Consider the following 21,357-nt stretch of genomic DNA (forward strand, 5'->3'; position numbering starts at 1 on the left):
TAGTATTAGTTTATGTTCAAACTCCTAATGGTTTTCTTTAAAACATGTTGACTCAAAGAAATGTTAACATACCAAGTTGTTATCACATGTAACTCCAATGTGTCATTCGGGGGGAAATGGGTGAAATTTACCCTCAAACAAACCATATACAAAATCAGCCATTCAGTGAAAGGAGAGGAGAGTATCAAAAACGCTTTTCATTTTCGGACATTTGATTGCCATCTGAATTTCACAGGGATCTTTAGCAGAAGTGATCATCACCCTTGCACTTTCACATCAAAAACTTCATACATCTTGTAGCCATCAACATTGAAATGCACCACTCCATATGCTTATATTAAATCAATCAATATAAAAAAATCATGAATACTATAAAACAAGACAAAGAACACCTGCTTTGAGAAATGATTCTCCTTATTCTTCAACAAATGGAATGCAAAGGTTCCCTTCAGAAGTAGAACCATAGAACTCCCTAAAGAGACAAGAAGAACAAGAAGTAGCATGGAAACTGATGTGAAAAAACCTGAAATTCTTTAAACCCTAAGGCTCTGTTTGGTTCCCGAAAAATGCGAGAGAAAGAAAATTGGGAGGAAAAATAGAAGGAAAGAAAAAGGTAAGGAAAAAAATATAATATTTTTCACTTGTTTGATTATCCATGGAAAATTCAAGGGAAAAAAAAAAGTAAGGAAAAATAGAAGAAAAATAAAATCAACAATTTGTCTTAAATGGTTATCAATTTGTTGAATGATAAAAGAAATTAATCCAATAAAAAAACTGTTGATAAATGTGAATTTTTCAACATAAAACATTGCTCATAAAAAGTCTCTACTATTATTTTTTTTATTAATAATTATAAGATTTATGTATAAAATTTTCCTCATGTAATACAAATAAAATATACAAGTAATAACTATTTTTTATTTTCAAGGGAACATTTATAGCTAATAAAAAGCTCTTAAAAAATTCAAAAGGATTTTCAGAATCAAAATTTAAAATTCAAAATTAAAAAGGATTTTCTAAATCTAAATTTAAAAATAAAAAACTACTATATAAAATATACTACTTTTTATCACAGTTTCTTCAATACCCATTTCAAAAGGCATCATTCTCTCTTTTGATGATCTTTTAGATGATCCTTGGGGACATACCGCACTTGAAAAGTGAGGCTATTCTTAAGGTGTTTTTGAATACCCATTTGAAAATTTTGGTGGGCTTTTGTTTCAGTTTTCAACTCAGGGAAGTTCAAAGTCAAGAGGAGAGAGCACTGACTCAAGATCAGCAGTGAACACTCTTTCAAGTAGAGCTGAGGCCCAGTTGGAATCGGAATCTCCTATCAGTATAAAGCCAATGTCTGATCACCTGGCTTTTGATCAGAAGCATCTACAGTTTCAACAACATCAACAGTAGTTAGAGGATGGCAAGTAATAATTCTATATTAGCAAGACCATAAGAATCTCAACCAGCTGCTTCTAAACCACCCCCAGAAAAAGTTCTCAATTCTCAAACTAAAACCAAAACAGGTATCAAAACTAAGGTAAAAGTAGCTGCAGATTTGATTATCCTTAAGTTGGTTTACACAACTTCTAACAGCAGCCAGCCATTGAAATTAGCCAACTATACAGAGTGCCACTCCACAACCCCATGATGCTATCTATACAAAACATATCACCTTAAGCACCTAAGACAATCAAACTAAACTCTGTGCTCTATTCGGTAGCCGCAAAAACGTAGATAATCAGAGAATTCAATAAAAGAAGAAGTCCAGAATTTGAAATTCAATTTGTAAATTATCGAAAACTCAAGAAACAACAAGCTGGTCTAAACCAAAAAAAAGCATAATTTCCTCCATTTTTCAGCTAACCAAACAAAGGAATAATTGAATAACATGCTGAAAAGATAGATGAATAAAAAAAGTCTTCATAAGTCTAAAAATATAATAGATCAATTTCTAATAGTCAACTATCATCCATGAGTTTTGATATCAAAACTTCACGTATAGCCCTAAAACAAAACTAAAACTAAAAATAAAAATAATCTCCATCTCAAATTAGGCATACAAAAAAGTAGGTCCAAATTTAACTGACAACCAAAGCTTACGCTATCAATTGGACAAGCAAGGAAGGCTCGAGCTGCACTCACATCACCAATAAGAGCTTGATATGCTTTCATATGAGATACATCACTCATGCCTCCAATCTTAGCAATCTCTTCAAACAATTGCTCTTTTGTATAATTTTGAAGGTTGTTTCTATCAAGAGCCGCAACAACTGCATCCATTCCAACTCTAATTGACCTCAATTCTTCACTTACAATGTCAGCATATTTTGCTTTTCGCTTTTTTGTTTCTTTGTTTGACTTTGGTGCAGAAACAGATGCATCTGCAGATGAGAAAAATGTCTCAGTTGTTGCTTCATTTTCAACAAAAGCAAATGTTTCATCTCTGATCCCATGTTGTGATGATCCTAATGGAATTGTGCCATCCAAATCTTGTTCCTGGGCCCAATGAAGTTATCTTTCTTTTGCACCTACAGCAAGACTTCCTGTTGCTCGATCTTCTCCAAAAAGAATGGACGACTTATCATAATTTCTAATAGGTTTGTATCTGAGCTGAGATGCTCCTGGGTGTGCCTTTTAACATCAGAAAAAAGAAATATTAACAAAACTCGAGTTCAATTCTAATAATGTCTATTAGAAATTTATAACTATACATTACATGCAAAATTTTTATTTATAATAACTCAAAAATAATAATTAAGTCACCTTAGTGTAAGTAGTCCATACTTCTGTGGTAGCTTCGATCATTTGAGTTGATTCATTGAAACGAAATCCACTACCATTTTGTACAACTTCTTGAGCAGCATAAAAGTTTTTTTTTTAAATTTTTATTTTATTTTTTATGTGCTCGGAGTTACAACTCAATTCAAAATTTTCCCCAATTTCTCGCGCAACCATTGCATAAGTTGTCTTGGTGAAGACTCCTCCTATCTTTTGCCCTTTATGCATTTGCTCCATTAATCGATCAACCAAAAAGTTGTCCTTTTTATCAATCCAAGTCAAGTTTCTTTTTTCACTTACACTTTTGTGTACTTCAAAGCCTTCACTATGTTCCATCTAAAATAATAATACATATATACATACATATATGTATATATACATATATATATATATATATGTGTGTGTGTGTGTGTGTGTGTGTGTGTGTGTGTGTGTGTGTGTGTTTAAAATGAAAAGTCAAGAGGAGGAGATATAATAATAACTTCATTGTGACTCATTCAAAGTGTGATTTTAACTAGAAGAGTTATAGTTCTAAATACAATCATCGTACTTAATATGAAACACAAAAAACTATACAAGAAAAAAACCCTAAAATAAAAGGACTCATCAACGGTTTCTATTGTAATATTTCCACATATCCATGGCTATTTTCTCCCTTAAGATTTCTCATTTCTTGCATTTTTCAGCTAAACTCAAGACCATTGATTCAAACTCTGCTTCTTCGCTTAAAAGCTCTCTATCGACCTCTGCTATTAACCTTTCATCTGGATCAACACCCATGAGATAGTTATGGAGGATACAACATGCTAGTATAATATCAAATTGTGTGTCAACAGGGTAATGTGGCTCCGTCCCACTAGCTATTATTGGAAACCTTTTCTTCAAAATACCAAATGCTCTTTCAATTGCATTTCTCAAGGACAAGCGTCAAAGGTTGAAAACCTCTCGAGCATTTTTTGGTTGATGAACACTATACTCTTTTAAATGGTAACGAGTGCTTCTATATGGGGTAAGAAATCCAGTTTTTAGCTGAAAACCCGCATCAACCAAATAATATTTACCTAAGAAGCATAGACAAAGGATCTTTGTTATTAGTAATAGTCACTTGAGCTAATAAATTATTATATAATCACCAATAATCACCTTGTGGAACAATTAATTTATCAAAATCTCTCATTAATGCATTATCTAAGATTCTTGAGTCTGATGCAGATCCTTCCCAACCAAGTAAAACATATGTGAACTTCAAGTCAAAGGAACATGTTGCTAAAACATTTTGTGTTGGATGGTACTTTCGCCCTCGATACCTTTGTACAACATCATTTGACACTTTTACACAAAAATGTGACCCATCAATCACCCCTATGCAATCCTATAAAGAAACAAAATTATTAGTTTATTTTGAAATATAAATAATATTCTAATGATGTTTATTAGATAAGTAAGTTTACCTTAAAGTAGGGCCAAAATTTGGTATTGTCCTTGATTTCTTGAGGACACTTTAATCCATCAGGCTGCTTTAAGAAGACATCATCTAAAGACATTATAGCTCTAAGAACTTGATGAAAGTGACGACTAATAGTTTCACTAGAATGCTTGAAATAAAATTTCATAGTTCTATTCCTTAAATTATGACCAACAATGTGAAGGAATTTGGCAACTTGTTCTTCTACATTACTATGTGCACTATTTCTAATACGACTTGTTCCCCGAAGAATGTTTACTAGTCTTGCGAATGCATCCTTTCCCATTCGTAGTTGATTATAACAATCTCCATTATCCATTAGTGTAAGTCTTTCCATCAAAGCATGTCGTTCATAATCTCCTTCATTAGGGATTGATCTCTCCAAATAGTTTGAGTGATGATGAACTGAAACAAGAATTGCTGCATATGCAGCATACATAGCAAAGGTTCATTCGTATCTCAAAAATTGTTATAGATTTTACTTTTAATCTAATGGATTTTAGAAAATTAATTTCGTATGATTATTTGTAGGAAAAAAAAATGAGCTACATCTTTGGCCTCAAAGCAGGAACAATTAACCATTTTGATGAGGTATATAGGGTAAGCCTTCATTATCAATTGTCACATTGTTCTTTATGACAATTAGTGTTTCCTTTTAGTTCATTCTTATACTATTCCTTTAATATCGAAATTGAAAAATAAAGTACATACTTTATTTGGTTTGTTGTTGTACTATATATTTATGACATTATTCATGTTCTAAAATAATGTAAGTCAATCCAAGATGATTGATCTGTATGTTCAAGATGCTTTAAAGGAGTGTCATGAGTCTTTTACCGTACAATTTACATATTAGTGTTGGAGTTATCATTCTTAAACTAACTCTTTTTTTCAACGGAATTATAGGTGAGAATCAAGTTTAATCAAACTATGCTTGGGACTGATTTTTACTGGAAGACAACCTCATATTTCATAATGTCACTCATTGTTGGCATACAAAAGCTCGATCATTAAACAACTTATGAAATAAGAGGGTGGTTGATTAAGAGAGGAAGAATGGATTCAAAAATTGATCTCCACTTCTGGCACTTTTGGAAGCTTCAATCATGCCTTAAAGAACCAGTTGGTTTATTTAAAGGTTTTGGAATCTCCTTGCATGTTGTGGAAGTGTATTTAGCTTCTAAATAGAAGTAGAATTCAAATCTAGTATCAACTTTCAATTACTACAAATTGCCGCTCAAATCTCCTTACATCCTTTCTATTAGTTGTCCTTCTATGTTTCTTCAATGACAACATAATTTTATGTTACTTTGATGGAATCATTTTCTAATATTTGTCTATTTTGAGGTTGTAATTTTTGGATGAAACATGAGTCGTTTATTCTACCCTTCTTCTTTGTTGTACTTCATCTTTCTTACATGGACATGCCCAAGATTCTTGAGAATCATGTAAATTTAGTGATTGTTGTTTGTATTTGATATTAAGATTTGTTAATAATTCTTTTTTTCTTTCTAATACTCGGTTTGTTTTTATATGCGGCTTCCCTTGGGTTTGTAATCAAAGTGAGATGCATGGAATTTTAAAATCCAAATCAGGAAGGAAAACCAGTCTTCTACAATATATATTTCAATGAGAAACTATTTTCTTTGAAGCTTTGGTACAAATTTTTTTTTTTTTGAAAAATTTTGAAATTTAGTGTCTTAGAACTTATTTTTAGAAAATGTGAAAAACATAGTAAAAATATTAGGACTATAATTCGAAAGGGTTGTAGTCAATCTAAGTCTAACTCAATCTCATTTTTTAAAGAAAATACTTATCAAGTTGTCCGTAGTAAAATCTTCATTTTTTAAATTTATTCAATATATTTATATTAAAATTTAAATAATTAAGGAGACTATTTCAAGATAGTAATTAAAAATAAAAAATAAATTTATATATCTTTTTAGAAAAATGAGATAGAGTAATTACAATTTAATATTATTTTCTTAAAATTAAAAAATAAATAAAATGAATATTATTAGTGTTGAGTTATGGTAAGTCTTATTATACTATACACTTTTCACCGTAACAATCAATCGACCTTCATGATGCTAACGTCAATGGGTGTGTGGGGTTTGAGGCATATGCCCCAAAAGGTTGAGATTAGGTTGCAGTAACAGGGAAAGTATATAGTAACATTAGGCTACAAACAACTTAACATAACCTAATATTATTTTTTTAAGTTTAGGTTGAGATTAGGTTGGTTGGTTGGATTATAATCAAGAGGTCAAATCGATCAAGTCATATAATTTATAATCCATTCACAATGTTTTTTTATATATACATATATATTTATACCAAAATCTAAATAGTAAATTGGATACAATTTCAATATAATAACAAAAAAGTAAAAATAAATTTATATATCTTTATAAAAAATAAAAATATATATTATAAAATTATATTTAATATTTTTTTTCTCAAAAATAAAAAAGAGAATAAATAAAATGAATACTTTAATGTAAGATTATATAAATTATAACTAATATAAAAATATTAAATTAAATTACTTAAATTATCCAAACCTTAGTCTAAATATTAGTCAAATTGAGTTTGAGTTAAAAAAACTTTACTTAAACTCAACCTATATTAAAAATGATTACCCACCCTTGTCTAAAAGTAGGATTTGTCGAACCTATTTTTTTTTTTCTCTCTTTTAAGTTTACTTGAAAATAACCATATAGCCTTGTAATTAACTTTATAATGAGTTAAATATTTTATATTCTTTAATTTTAAAATATAATTGGTATAATTTTTGTTTTTTTAAGCAGACAACTTTCCAAGATGTAAACCTTATAAAATACTTGCATGCCATGCAAGTCTTCCTCATTGTTATGAATCATGTCTGTGATTCTTCTGACCAGTTTCTATCAGACAAATTTATTGCTATGTGCTGATAGCCCAACCTACATATATGCTCTCCTCAGCCTGTGCATGCCATCCACTATAAGCATAACTTTCCCTTGTTTTACAAGTGTATATGCTTTCAGAGAGAATGTTTCCAACGTCACCCAACTTAATAAATACGAGTATGAATCTTTCTACCTTGAACTTTTTAATACCTAAAGAAATACAATGATATATAATGCATAACAAATCTCTTTTGCAATGTAGCTAAGGTTTTATATACATGAAACCACACAAAAAAAAAAAAAAAAATGCATAGACCATTCAAATAAAAAATTATGATAATTAAGATTACATTTGATTCTTAAAAATATCATGGGAGAAAAATAATATAATAAAAAAATCATTAAATAGATTACGTATATTTGATAAAATAATTTAATATTATATACTTAAAATTAAAAATATTTTTAAGTAATAAGTTAAAATAATTAATTTATTTTTATCAAATCTTTTTTATCTCATTTGCTGACTACGATAAAAATATATTTTACAACCATGATTCTACGTTCATGATTCATTTTTTTTTAATATAAATATTATCAATTAACTTGACTATCTAAAGTACTTTAAATATAGTTATTTAAAAAAATAAATTTATTATTTAATATTAAGAAAAATAAATATTAATTAAAATCAATAAGAATAAATATTAGTCAAAATTAATAACGGTAATTATGTCAATTTTATTATTTAGAATAAATGTTAAATTAACTTTGCCTATCATTATTAATACTTAAAATAAAAACAAATAATAAAATTTAAATCAACATTTAGGAATAATTTAACATAAAATCCACTTAAATGTTTACCAAATGCTCTTTTAGTATAATAAAAAAAGGGATTTAGGATTTAGATATAAATAAATCCTTTTTTTACTACATGATAATTGGGATTAATCATCACTTATTTGCAAGCCACTTTTTGATATTATATTTTTCTGATACAAAATGATAAAAATAAATAGAAACAAAAAACAGAAAAGAAAAAGATGCCTTGTACAAGATTAGTTACGGGTATAGTACAAGTAAATAAATAAATAGATTTTAAAAAAAATCCACCTACCAACCCAAGTTGGTTTATATTATTGAAACAATAAGTCTCAATATTCTAAGTAAACCATGTGCGAGACCTCGAAAAAATATCTATTGAAAACTAATGCGTATACAAGCATTGCTTTTAAAGAAGTTTCCTCTCAAAATAGAAATTTTATTTTATAAACTTATTATTAACACAGACGAAATTATCTAATTGGGATTTTAAATATTAATATAGAATTTTTGTTTTAAAAAAAAAAACAGTCATCTTAAAATATGAAAATTTTAAATGAAACTTTGAAGAATGATAAACCTATCAATGATGCATGCATGATAAATATATAATGTGTATTAATAAATAAATAATGTGTATTAATAAATAAATACCCAATAATAATGTAAAGATAAAGGTTGTATTCCAAAATCCCCCAAATGGAAGCATGCAATGTTTGCTCTTGATATTGAGATTTGTTTATATTTTGATTAAGACTTCCATGGGTGAAAACCTCTTATGGACTTGCCCCCATCATAAAACTTCTCATCCACTCACCAAACACAATTCAATTCACCACCCAACCTATTTCAAGTAATAAATGTTGGGTCTACAAAATTGAGATGGCAAGTAGTTTATAAGTTAATTAATACATTTTTATTTTTTATTCATAATGATTACAATATTTAAAATTTATTAAAAAAGTTATATTATATTTTTAAATATATAAACATATTTTGTATATTAAATAATACTATATATCACTATTATTTAGGTTTTATTATTATATACATATTGTTAAGTTCTTTTCTTCTTGCAATCAAAAGTTTGATTTTTTAATTGTAAACTTTTATTTTAGAAAATGAGTGATAAAAAATTAAAATAAAAAAATGAATGAAAAAAAAAATATAATACATATTTAAAAGGGAAAACTGATCAAAAGGGACAAAAATCCCTCAATATTGTAAAACTAACCCCCCACTTTTAATAGCCTCTAAAATGACCCAATTTGGACAAAAATACCCCTCAGGTACATCAACTCTTTTTTCTCTCTCATTCTAATTTTATTTCCCTCCATTCACCTCTTTTTTATTATTTCTTCCACTTTCTCCTTTTTTTTCATTTTCTCCTGTTATTCCGTTTCTCTCTTTTTCAGTGCATTTCTTCAAGTCTCACACAGTTTCTTTTCAAATTTCTTCAACTTAAAGCGCTTTAAGTTGTGGTTGGATAAACAATGTATGTTTATTTTTATTTTTTCCATATTTTTTTCTTTCATGTTTTATTTATTGAATATTTTCAAACATTTAATGAGATGTAGTAAATATTTAAATAAGTTTGAAATTGTTATAATTTTTTTAATATCATTTACAGCCATGAAAAAATGGATTAAAAGAAGGAAACAATCAGCTTAAAAAGTGTCGTGTGGAGAAACATTGTCCATATGGAAAAATCAAATGATGGTAAGTAATAAAACTTATGGAATTTTATGATGGTTTTGGTATTGTTTGCATATTTGTTCTTTATATAGATGTAAATATATGTGTTAATAGAGTTTTGATATAATATATAAAGTTATCTTTTTTAGTTATATACCAAAACTTTACAGATATTAAGTTGAACTTGACGTAAGTTAAGATTGTATATAGTTATTTTATAGTAACATTATATTATTGTTATTTTATTTAATTATACTCAATTTGAGTTGAATCATTTGCAAATTACCCTTGACATTAAATGAATTACAACATAACCAATCTTTTAGTAAATAAATATATTTTTATTGTTTAAAATAGTTTAAAGTTACAATGTCTGAATTTATTTAATAACTATATACATTGTATTTCTATAGCATTATTGGTATTATTTGAGGTAGTAAAGATGATTAATAATGTTATTTATTTGTTATTTATTAAAATATATATATATATATATATATATATATAGATATATATGTGTAATGAAATAATATGTATGTAATAATTGTTAGAAATTTGAGGCTAATCCAACTTATGGTAATCACCCTATAGGAGGGGGGGTGAATAGGGTGATGGTATCTTTTTCACAAATTTAAACTATACAAAAATAAGAGACAATTATATGCAAGTATATTATAAACAAAATAAAGACAATTGCATATAATTTAAAAGAGTTAGGGAAGAGAAAGTGCAAACACGAGAGTTTATAGTGGTTCGGCACTTCCTTGCCTACGTCCACTCTCCTCAACCTCCTAACCGAGTGAGGGTTCCACTATCTTGAAGCTTCAACCAAGCTTCCAATCTCTTTACAATTGGATTATGGTTCCAATTCACCCTCTTGGACTTTTGGCTCCAAGCACCCTTTACACTTTTCAAGAGATATCCCACTCTTGAACAACCTCTCAAGTGATACCCCACACTTGAGAAAATTCCTCACAAAGATATACAAATAATGATCTCTCAAAATCCTAGTAATAGAACTTTAGGCTCAAATATACAAGAAAAACTAGGATTGAATGGTGCACTAAAGATATGCAAGTTATAAAACAATGGTGCACTAAAAAACACTCTTCCAAAGCTCAAATATAATCAAGAATAATTTGGGAAGGTTAAGCTTATGAAACAATGAAGATTGGAGCCTTTTTATAGAAGAAAAAAGTCAAACTAGTCGTTGGGGGTTTGACCGGTCGAGCTAGGGGTCGACCGGTTGACTAGCCGTTGGGAAAAGTGACCGTTGGGCCTCAACCGGACCTCGATCGGACCTCAACTGATTGAGGTTCAACCTTGACAGGGAAGAGAAGGCCACTGTAAGAGAGAGAAACTTTTTGGTCTCCCTCAACCGGTCCTCGACCGGACGAGCACAACTAGTCGATCGGTTGAGCTATTTTTTTGGCTCAACACTCAACATTTTTCAACTTAAAACCTTTTAACACAAGTTTGAAAATCATTTAACACAAGGTTTTAGTTCAAAACATGAAATCATCCAATTCTTAAGATATTTAAAACAATATTACTCTTGGATAATTTTGGTGCATAAATAAAGAATGAAATGCATAAAATTCATAGTGTACCAACAACCTTACAAAGAGATCTTAAGAAGTTTTGGTCTTGAAAAACTCTTCTCTTTGAGGTGGTCTTCTTCATCATGATTTCTCTTTGGCTTGACTTGTCTTTGGATTGCCACTTTGGAATTCGTCTTGCCTAATCACACTTGAAATATGATTATTAGTTCTAAACCTTGTTTTGTTATCATCAAAATCAAGATTAACCAAACCTTGGTTTCACAATAATGAATGAGTTTTTTAAAATTAATACATACTCATTGGTGCTAATGTTATGATGTAACTAAAAAGTATTCTAATATTGTTTGTTGATGACACTAATTGAATTATTTTGTTATTTCAGTGGTTGATGAAGTAAGAATAATGCTTTTATATGAAGGAGAATGGGTATGAGATGGAAATGCTTTCTATTTCGAAGGAAGTAAAGGTAAAGGCAAAGACATTGAGATCTCGAAAACTATATCATATAAAGAGTTATTAGGGGTCATCATATTCTGAAGCTAGGTCCAACAAATTGTTTTATTTCAATGAAGTATGTATTCAATGCCAACATACCCACAAGTCCTATACAACTAACTGATGACGGGGATGTGAAATTCTTTATTGGTTTAAATTGTACAAATGGTAAGCTGCATGTTCCATTGTGTATCACAGTTGAAAAAAGAATTGATAATCATAATCAGAAATCAATTTGAAATTCTTATTCCGAATGTCATATGTCTTATGAGATTGATAAAGAATTGAATGGGGACTCAATGTTGATTCATAAAAGTAAACACATTCATTGTGATTCGATTGAAACTCTTACTGTTGATGGTGAAATTGGACCAAGATTTCAAAATGAGTCACTTAAAGGGTATAAAGTTCATGATTGGAACATGAATGAGACTGCAATTAATGAGAAGAATTATAGGATGAATACTAACCCTACTAATGATAAGCAAGTGACCCAAATTGGCTCATTCAGAACTGGTTCAGCTTAGAGTGCAGAAATCTTGACCATGATTGATATAAATGATGGTTTCATACATGACAATCCCACTATAATTGAAGATGTAGCAAATGAAAGACAAAACATGATGCAACAACCTATAGTTAGTGGAATTAGTGATGACCATCTAGAAGAGCACCAAATATACTCAAGTAAGAAAGAATTACAAAGGAAATTGTATATGATGGCTCTGAAAAGGAAGTTTGAGTTCAAAACAACTAAATCCACTACTAAGTTATTTCTTATTGAATGTTTTGATAAAGAATGCAAGTGGCGAGTTCATGCTACCAAGTTGGGGATTTCCAATATGTTTCAAATAATGAAATTCTATTCAACACACACTTGTGGGTTAGATATGATGTCTCGTGACAATCGACATGTAAGTAGTTGGTTGATTGGTGAAAGTATAAGAGAAACATATCAAGAGGTTGGTTGTGAATTTCGACCAAAAGACATTGTAGCAGACATTCGAAAGCAGTATGGCGTTCAAATCAGTTATGATAAGGCGTGGAGAGCCAGAGAACTTGCTCTAGGTTCTATTAGGGGATCACCTAAGGAGTCTTATAACACTTTACCATCATATTGCTATGTTTTAGAGCAAAAAAATCCTGGTACCATTACCGATATAGTTATTGATTGTGATAATCAATTCAAATACTTTTTTATGTCAATTGGTGCATCTCTTGTTGGGTTTCACACATCAATAAGGCTTGTGGTTGCAATTGATGGGACATTTTTGAAAGCAAAGTACTTAGGGACTTTATTTATTGTAGCGTGTAAAGATGGCAACAATCAAATATACCCTTTAGCCTTTGGGATTGGTGACTCAGAAAATGATGCCTCATGGGAGTGGTGTTTACAAAAATTGCATGATGCACTTGGACACATTGATGATTTGTTTGTGATATCAAATTGACATGGTAGCATTGAGAAAGTAGTACATAAAGTATTTCCCCATGCGAGGCATGGTGTCTGTACTTATCACGTTGGACAAAATTTGAAGACAAAGTTTAAGAATCTTGCAATTCATAAGTTGTTCCATGATGCTGCCCATGCTTATCGTGTTTCAAAGTTTAATTTTATATTTGGGCAACTAGATATGATGGACCGAAGAACAGAAAGATATTTGATGGATATAGGAGTTGATCGATGGGCACGTTCATATTCTACCAAAAAAAGATATAATTTCATGACGACATGGATCGTTGAAAGCCTTAATGTTGTGTTGAAAAATGATAGAGATCTTTCTTCCGGTTTTGCAATTGGTTGAAGAATTGAAAAACTTACTTCAAAAATGGTTTGTGACTCATCAACAACAAGCAATGCCAATGTCAACTGAACTTACCAGGTGGGCTGATGGAGAACTTCATTCGAGGTATAATATGTCAGCAACATATCTAGTGGAACCTATCAACTCCAAGGAGTGTAATGTTAACTATGCTAGCATTAGTGCTCAAGTGAATTTAGACACTCGTTCATGCACATGTCGACAATTTGATCTTGATCATATTCCATGTACACATGCTATTGTTGCTTGTAGATTTTACAACATTTCATGTTACACTTTGTACTCCAAGTATTTTACTACTAAAGCATTGTTATCTTCATATTCAAAGTGTATTTATCCAACTGGAAATGAAATAGATTGGTTAGTACCTAATCATATTCATGACAAAGTTGTGTTACCACCTAAAACGAGACGCCCAACAGGAAGACCAAGGAAAGTAAGAATTCCTTCTGGTGGAGAGGGCAAGCGCACATCTCGTTGTAGTCGATGTGGTCAATATGGGCATAATTGGAAAACATGCAAACGACCAATCCCTTGATATCATGATAACTTTGGAACTCTATGAACTTATATGGAATGAAAATTGTAATAGTGAGCTTTTTTGTTTTTTTGGTACCCATGTGAATGGAAATGTAAGTTACTTTTTGTATAAGGTGATAGGATAAGCATAGAGATGAATATTGTAATAATGATCCCTTTTTTTGCATACCCATAGAAATAGAGTTACTTTTGTACATATATGTTATGATGAGTTATGTACAAAGTATGAATGAAAATTGCATATTTATTCTCAAACTATGGACTTAATTGTTCTCACGTTTATTGATAAGGAACTGGACAATAGTTAAGTTCAGGTTTTGTCTGAAGACTGTAGACTTAACTACCTTCAAGTTTGTACATAAAACAACTTGTCAATGGTTAAATTCAGGTTTTGTCTAAAAACTGTTGACTTAACTGCCTTCAAGTTGGTACATAAAACAACTTGACAATAGTTAAGTTCAAGTTTTGTCTAAAGACTGTGGACTTAACTACCTTCAAGTTTATACATAAAACAACTTGACAATAGTTAAGTTCAGGTTTTGTTTAAAGACTGTGAACTTAACTACCTACAAGTTGGTACATAAAACAAGTTGACAATAGTTAAGTTCAGGTTTTGTCTAAAGATTGTGGACTTAACTATCTTCAAGTTTATACATAAAACAACTTGACAATAGTTAAGTTCAGGGTTTTTTAAAGACTGTGAACTTAACTACCTTTAAGTTTGTACATAAAACAACTTGACAATAGTTAGGTTCAGGTTTTGTCTAAAGACTATGGACTTCACTACCTTCAAGTTTGTTCATAAAACAACTTGACAATAGTTAAGTTCAGGTTAAAATGGCAATTGTAGACACAACTTCCTATGAGTCTATAGAAGATCAACTTGATACCTGTTAAGTCCAGATTAAATCTGTTATTCTGGAATAGACTTCGACTTAATATCTGTTAGGTTTGTTCACAGTTAACTTGATAGTAGTTAAGTTCAGGTGTTCTATTAAGACTGTGGACTTAACTACCTTCAAGTTTGTACATATAACAACTTGACAACAGTCAAGTTTAGTTTAAAAGGTCAATTATATACATAACTATTGAACAACATTCATCAAAATATCCAAGTATATATATCAAGTTGTCCAACTACATTTATCAAAATGTCTAACTACATATATGAAGCTATCCAATTACATATAACAAACCATCCAACTACATTATCAAAATGTGAAATATCAACATGAATTCATTACATAGGCAAGTATTTCATATAAAATAACTCTGCTGCCATCTTTTCCCGAAACCAGTCCATTCGAGCACTTGTTAATGACTTCAATGGATGGTTGTGCATTAAGTATTCAACATATTTGATAACAAACATGCCACAATCATCACTGCATGGTACACAGATAATCAATGTTAGGGCTATTATTAAGGATTAAGTGTATAAGATATGAAAGTAAATTTAAGATCACTTACTCATTTTCTTGTTGAGGAATATCTTACAGCCGTTCAATTTCCCATTCCTGGTAGTTAACTTTTGTGTCACCATGAAACCCATAATATGCTATTGCATTTAAGATATGCGGCAACAATGTGGTTAATGGTTTAATGGAAACTTGCAATCTTGCATTATTATTGATGCCCATCAATGAGTCATATACATATATAATCCTTCGATGAAGGTGGACAACTCCTAATACCCAGTGACTAACCCGAACATTGATGGGGACATACACAATGTCAACATCAGGCCATTTGATAGAATAAAGAGGCTGCAAACCATTGGCATAATCAATAAGAATGTCATTCTCTGGTAATTTGAATAGGTTCCATTTCTTGACATGCTTAATCCATTTTGCTATATAGAATAAAGTTAACATACATAAATAAATAACCAAGATTATAAGATTCATTATTACAAAAAATTAAAAATGATAACTAAAATTCAAACTACACATACCCAAAACATAGTATCCATTGTGGTAAACTTTTGGGGAAAAAAATGAGGATTTTCTATTCGTTGCTTCCGGAAAAACAAGGCAACATCAATGTGCTAACAATTAGTGTTTGGATACCCGGTTCTCCAAAGCTCTTTGCAAACCAAATAGTGTCATCTCATAACAAATCCCCTCCCCCCAATGGATACTTGTTAAAAGCCTCCAAATTATCAACCAAAGCAACTCATTCCATATCTATTAAATTTTTTCCTTCTTTCCCAAATAAAACATGCTCTAAAAAATAGAAAAGTGCCAACTTTATCACTTCTTTATCTTCAAATTCTTTTTTTTTCTTATTCTTTTTCTTTTTCTTTTCCTCTCTTTAAGAAAGAAAAACTTTCTCCAACTCATCATTACGCACCTTGTTTTCTCCTTTAAAGTATATGTCCCTTATTTGTAATGATTTTTTATCACATTTTATAATAGGACCAAAACTCAAGCCCGTAATCAATGCAAAACTCTTCTTTACTAAATCTTAAGCCCTTTGACTTTAATAAAATCCATATTTTATTGTCTTTTTTGGTTTCACATTGACGTAACAACAATTGATGAACAATTTGGGCTAAAAATCTAAGTTCGGGAAAGAGTAAAAAATGACCAAAACATGATTTTCTAAACATCTTCAATTGTGGTTCAGTCAATTTCTTCTTAATATTTTCAATGGCTACCAAGTGAGACAAACATGCAATTTTTCCAGGAAAGTACTCCTCTTTAGGTATTTTAGATATAAAAGATAGGGAGAGGAGGAGGAATGTCAATCTATAAGATAATAGCAAATTGTAAAAATATCAATATAAATTGAGCAAAATTATATTTCCAAACTTATCCAACTATGTTAAATCCTTCATTTCGTATTACTTCTTAACATAGACTTTATTTTCCTATTATTTAAGAATGCCATGTCAAATGCTAATATTCTAAAGATATTATTTTACTAATGCAATTGAAGCTATTATATTTTACTAAGTTGCAGCTACAAAAAATTGGAGACATTATTCTAGTGTTTATTGAAATTTGAAACAAAACCAAACCATTTTGAAATTGCAACCTGTTGACAATGAACTTGATAGCAGTTAAGTTCAGTTTTTTCTTAACATATATATTTAAATCAAAATTCTAAATATTTGGATAAAATAAATTCATAAAAATTATATTCAAATACATTATAAATTCATAACAAATAACTTCATTACACAAAATTTCAAAACCTTTTGATGGTAAACTTGATAGTAGTTAAGTTTAGTCTTTTCTAATCATTCAAATATTGCTTTAAACCTTGGACTATAACCTCACTGAGAAAATTTTCAACAATTAGATTATCAATTCATGAAAAATAATTTCATAAAAAAAATGATAATTGATTAAAAGGGATAAAATGTAAAAAAAAAAATTAAAAATCAAAATTTCAAGTAGAAAATTAATGCTTACTGAATCAGTTGATTTCTTCTCATTTTCTGATGACGATGACAAGGTTTCAAAACCTTGCTTTCTTTCACTTCTCTTTTTTCTCAAAATTTTATACCCTTCTGTTTCATATTTTTCATCACCGAATTTTTTTCTTCCTCCATTTTCATGAACTGAATCAACACACAATATCAGAAAGATGAAAAATAGGGCTTGATTTAAAAAAAATAAAATGAACCAAAATAAGACACGTAGGGTTTCTTCTCATTTCATGGATGAAGATTCATATGTACAGTTCAAAAAACTGAAATCAAAGAATGAAACAGTGAAACTTACTTTTTGTTTTTTCCTTGTGTTGTGTTGCCTTTTTGTTCTCTTACAATAAACGAAAAAGTCTTTTGTGATTTCTTTCTCGTAGGTTAATGGATGAAACAAATGGGTTTTCAGGGTAAGGAAGAGACACAGCACTAGGGAAAATTGGAGTTGGAAGGAAAATGACCTGAAAAGATAGCTGAATGGGTATTTTTGTCTGAGTTGGGTCATTTTTAAGACTTAAATAAGTGGGGAGGTTAGTTTTGCAATATTGAGGGATTTTTGTCCATTTTAATCGGTTATCCTTATTTAAAATTATCATATTTCATATAGAGAATATAAAAAAAAATAGATTATTTCACTACTTATTGTATCTCATATTACAAATACAAATATGGGATACTGTAAGATTACTCATCGGGATCAAACTCCATCAAATCATTTGGCCAAAAAACAAGGAGAAAATGGCAATATCACTACATGTTGAATTAAAAGTCATAAAAACTTCACATCATCTTTAATTATTCAACCAACATCAAAAAACACTCATCCAAGGTTAAAATAATATTCAAGAATGATTTATAATTCTTCCACTTTAATATAAGTATAGAGTATTTAAATAGAATTTAGAACCCCAAACTAGTTATTAGATACAACTTAAGTTTGATAGATCAGTCAATCTGTCAAGCGGCTACTAGTCGTTGGGGTTACTGTTGTCCAATCGATTTAACTAATCTTTAACCAATGAAAATTTAGTTTTGCCAATCTTGAGCATTTTAATCGGTTCTCAATAAATAGAAACATGAGGATCAACAGATTCCCCTGTATATACCTCAATTGATTCCACTAATTTTGAAAAAATTAAATCCAATCAAGTTTGGGAAACCTAGGCTAATATAATCTTAACTTTTTAAAAATTCTTTAGAAATATTTTAATTTTCTTTTTAGAAATTATTGTACTCATACGCACTTAGATTAAATCATTAATTTCAAATTTTATTTTATAATTATAACAGGTGAGATTAACACTTAGGGATAGTAATGAAACGGGTTTTTTTAGGTACTCATCCTACCCCTAATAGAACGGGTTTCAATTTTAACTAAACAGATTTGGGACGAGTTTGAAATTTTTTTTAAAAAAACATGGCAGGTTTGGAACGGGTTTAGATATTGCCTTGCCTTACCCCGATTATATATAAAATTAATTTAATTTTTATTTTACTATTTTTAATATATAGATAATAATAAAATATTTTTAATAAAATAAGTTATAAAAAAATATAATAATTTAATTTTTTATAAAATATATTTATTTTAATGTAATTAAAAAATTTTAAAGTAATTTTTTTTAAAATATTCAAAAAAAAAGTTAAATGGTGGGAATTTCTCATACTCATTTCACCCCGTCCTGTCCCGTTTAATTTTTTAAATATGACAAATATATGAATTATTTTGAATAAACGGGGTGGGATTGGGATGGGGGCAACCCGCCCCATTGTTATCCCTATTAGTGCTTAACAGTCTTTATATTAGTCATTGTTTTGCATATCCACCATCTTAAAAATTCAAGTTGAAATTATTGAATCTAGAAAAAATATAGGTAATTACAAAAATAATAACCAACAAAGCTGCGTAATATTCACAATAATGAATATCCCTACATGACATATTTTAAAAAAAAAAAAACTATTGGCTTGAGATTTGAAATCTAACTTTTTTAAAAGGTAAAGAAGGTGAGCAATGCTCCCTTTATATAAGTTGTGCCCCGTCTTCATGTAGTTTCTTTTTAGATATTCTCTATAATATTTTTTATTTCTTTCCATCTTTATTTCCTTAAGCTATATTTGGTTTCCAAAAAATACTACAAAATATTAAGAAAAATTATTTTCTTATGTTTAGTTTCACTATAGAAAATATAAAAGAAAATCAAATATAATTAAAATTTATTTAAATTTTATACATTTTAAAATTATTTAATCTTACTATAATAGAAAGAAATAAATAAAATAAGTTTAAAAAACGTATAAAAATAATTTATTAAATTTAAACTTATTTTTTATTTTTTTTCACTTTTTCTTTTTTGCTACTTTTGTTCTTTATTTTCTATTTTTTTACATTTTCCCTAAAATTTTATAGGAATCAAACATAGTCTTAAAATTTTAAATAAAAATTATCTAATTTACAAAAAATATAGACAATTGTGAAGTAGTAGGGTGTTGTCTACATATATGTTACAACATCCACAAATATTATACCCAATCAATAAGAGAACTATCAATCTATCAACTTTTTTTTTTTTTTAATATATTAAGAAATGTGGTGACATCATAAAGTCTTTTTTTAAGGTGAATAAGGTTTTTCATACATGAAATTATACCACAAATATATAAACCATAAGAAAAATAATTTTTTTAATATTTGCATGTTATGAATATATATATATATATATATATATATAATGCTAAAAGGTTTTTCTCACCATTTTCTTTATATAAAGGTGAGTAAAATTTGACAAAAGTATATTTCTCAAAATTTAAATTTAATTTTCTTTCCCTAAATAGGAGTTTTTTTTTCCTTTCCTTATAATCTTTCACTCTATTTTCTTCTCTCTCTCTCTCTCTTTCGATTTTCCATGAAACAACCTTGATAATAATAATAATAATAAATGTACAAAACATATACATAGAAGGAATTCCTTATCATTAAAAAAATCTAAGTTAAGCTACACTTGTAACGGTAGTATTATTTATTTTTTTTATATTTTTTTTCAATGACAAGTTTGATATAATTTTACATCATTTCAAATACTTGCCCATTTTAAGATTGTAATTTTTGGATCAAACATGAGAGTTTCTTCTACTCTTCTAATTTGTTGTAATTTTTTCTATCTTTGTCAACAAATTTTATTTTTCTCCCCTCTATCGAGGTACCTAATATGGTTATGAATCATGTAAATATAAATCGAGTTTTTGTTGTTTTTTCTACATATTAAGATTTGTTAATATTTTTACTTTCTCAATATTTGTGTTATTTCTTCTAAGAATTCCTTCAAGTTTGGGACAAGTCCTAAAATAGGATGAAAGAAATAATCACATTCTTTCTCAATCTAGTGTTAAATCTTGGGTTGTTTGAAGGCCAATATCCCTTCAATAAGGCTAAAGTGTATTTATTAGAACAATTGGAGATTGCATGTTGTGTCACTAAGGTGAATAATAGGAGCAATTGGAGATTAGTGCATCGCAAACATGGATCAAATTATAGGTATTAAAGAGTAAGTCTTTAGGTAAAGTAAGTAGGTAAATTTGTGTGACTTGATCTCATATAATGGATTTAGATTTGAGGTCTTAAAGCTTGTATTTTTTTATCTCCATTTAGTGTGGAGGTTTTCCACATAAAACTTTTGTGTGTCCCCTTGCATACTTTTTTTTATTATTCGAGTATTTTAAATATATTGATTATCTCTTATATTCTATAAGTTTAAAATTGGATTTATTTCATTCCTTATATTATAATTTTTAAATATGTCTATTCACCCCTTCTAAGAGTTATCGTACTGGACATCGGTTTTTCATAATTAAT

Source organism: Vitis vinifera, chromosome 13 (genome assembly GCF_030704535.1).
Source record: "Vitis vinifera cultivar Pinot Noir 40024 chromosome 13, ASM3070453v1".
NCBI classification, from domain to species: Eukaryota; Viridiplantae; Streptophyta; class Magnoliopsida; order Vitales; family Vitaceae; genus Vitis; species Vitis vinifera.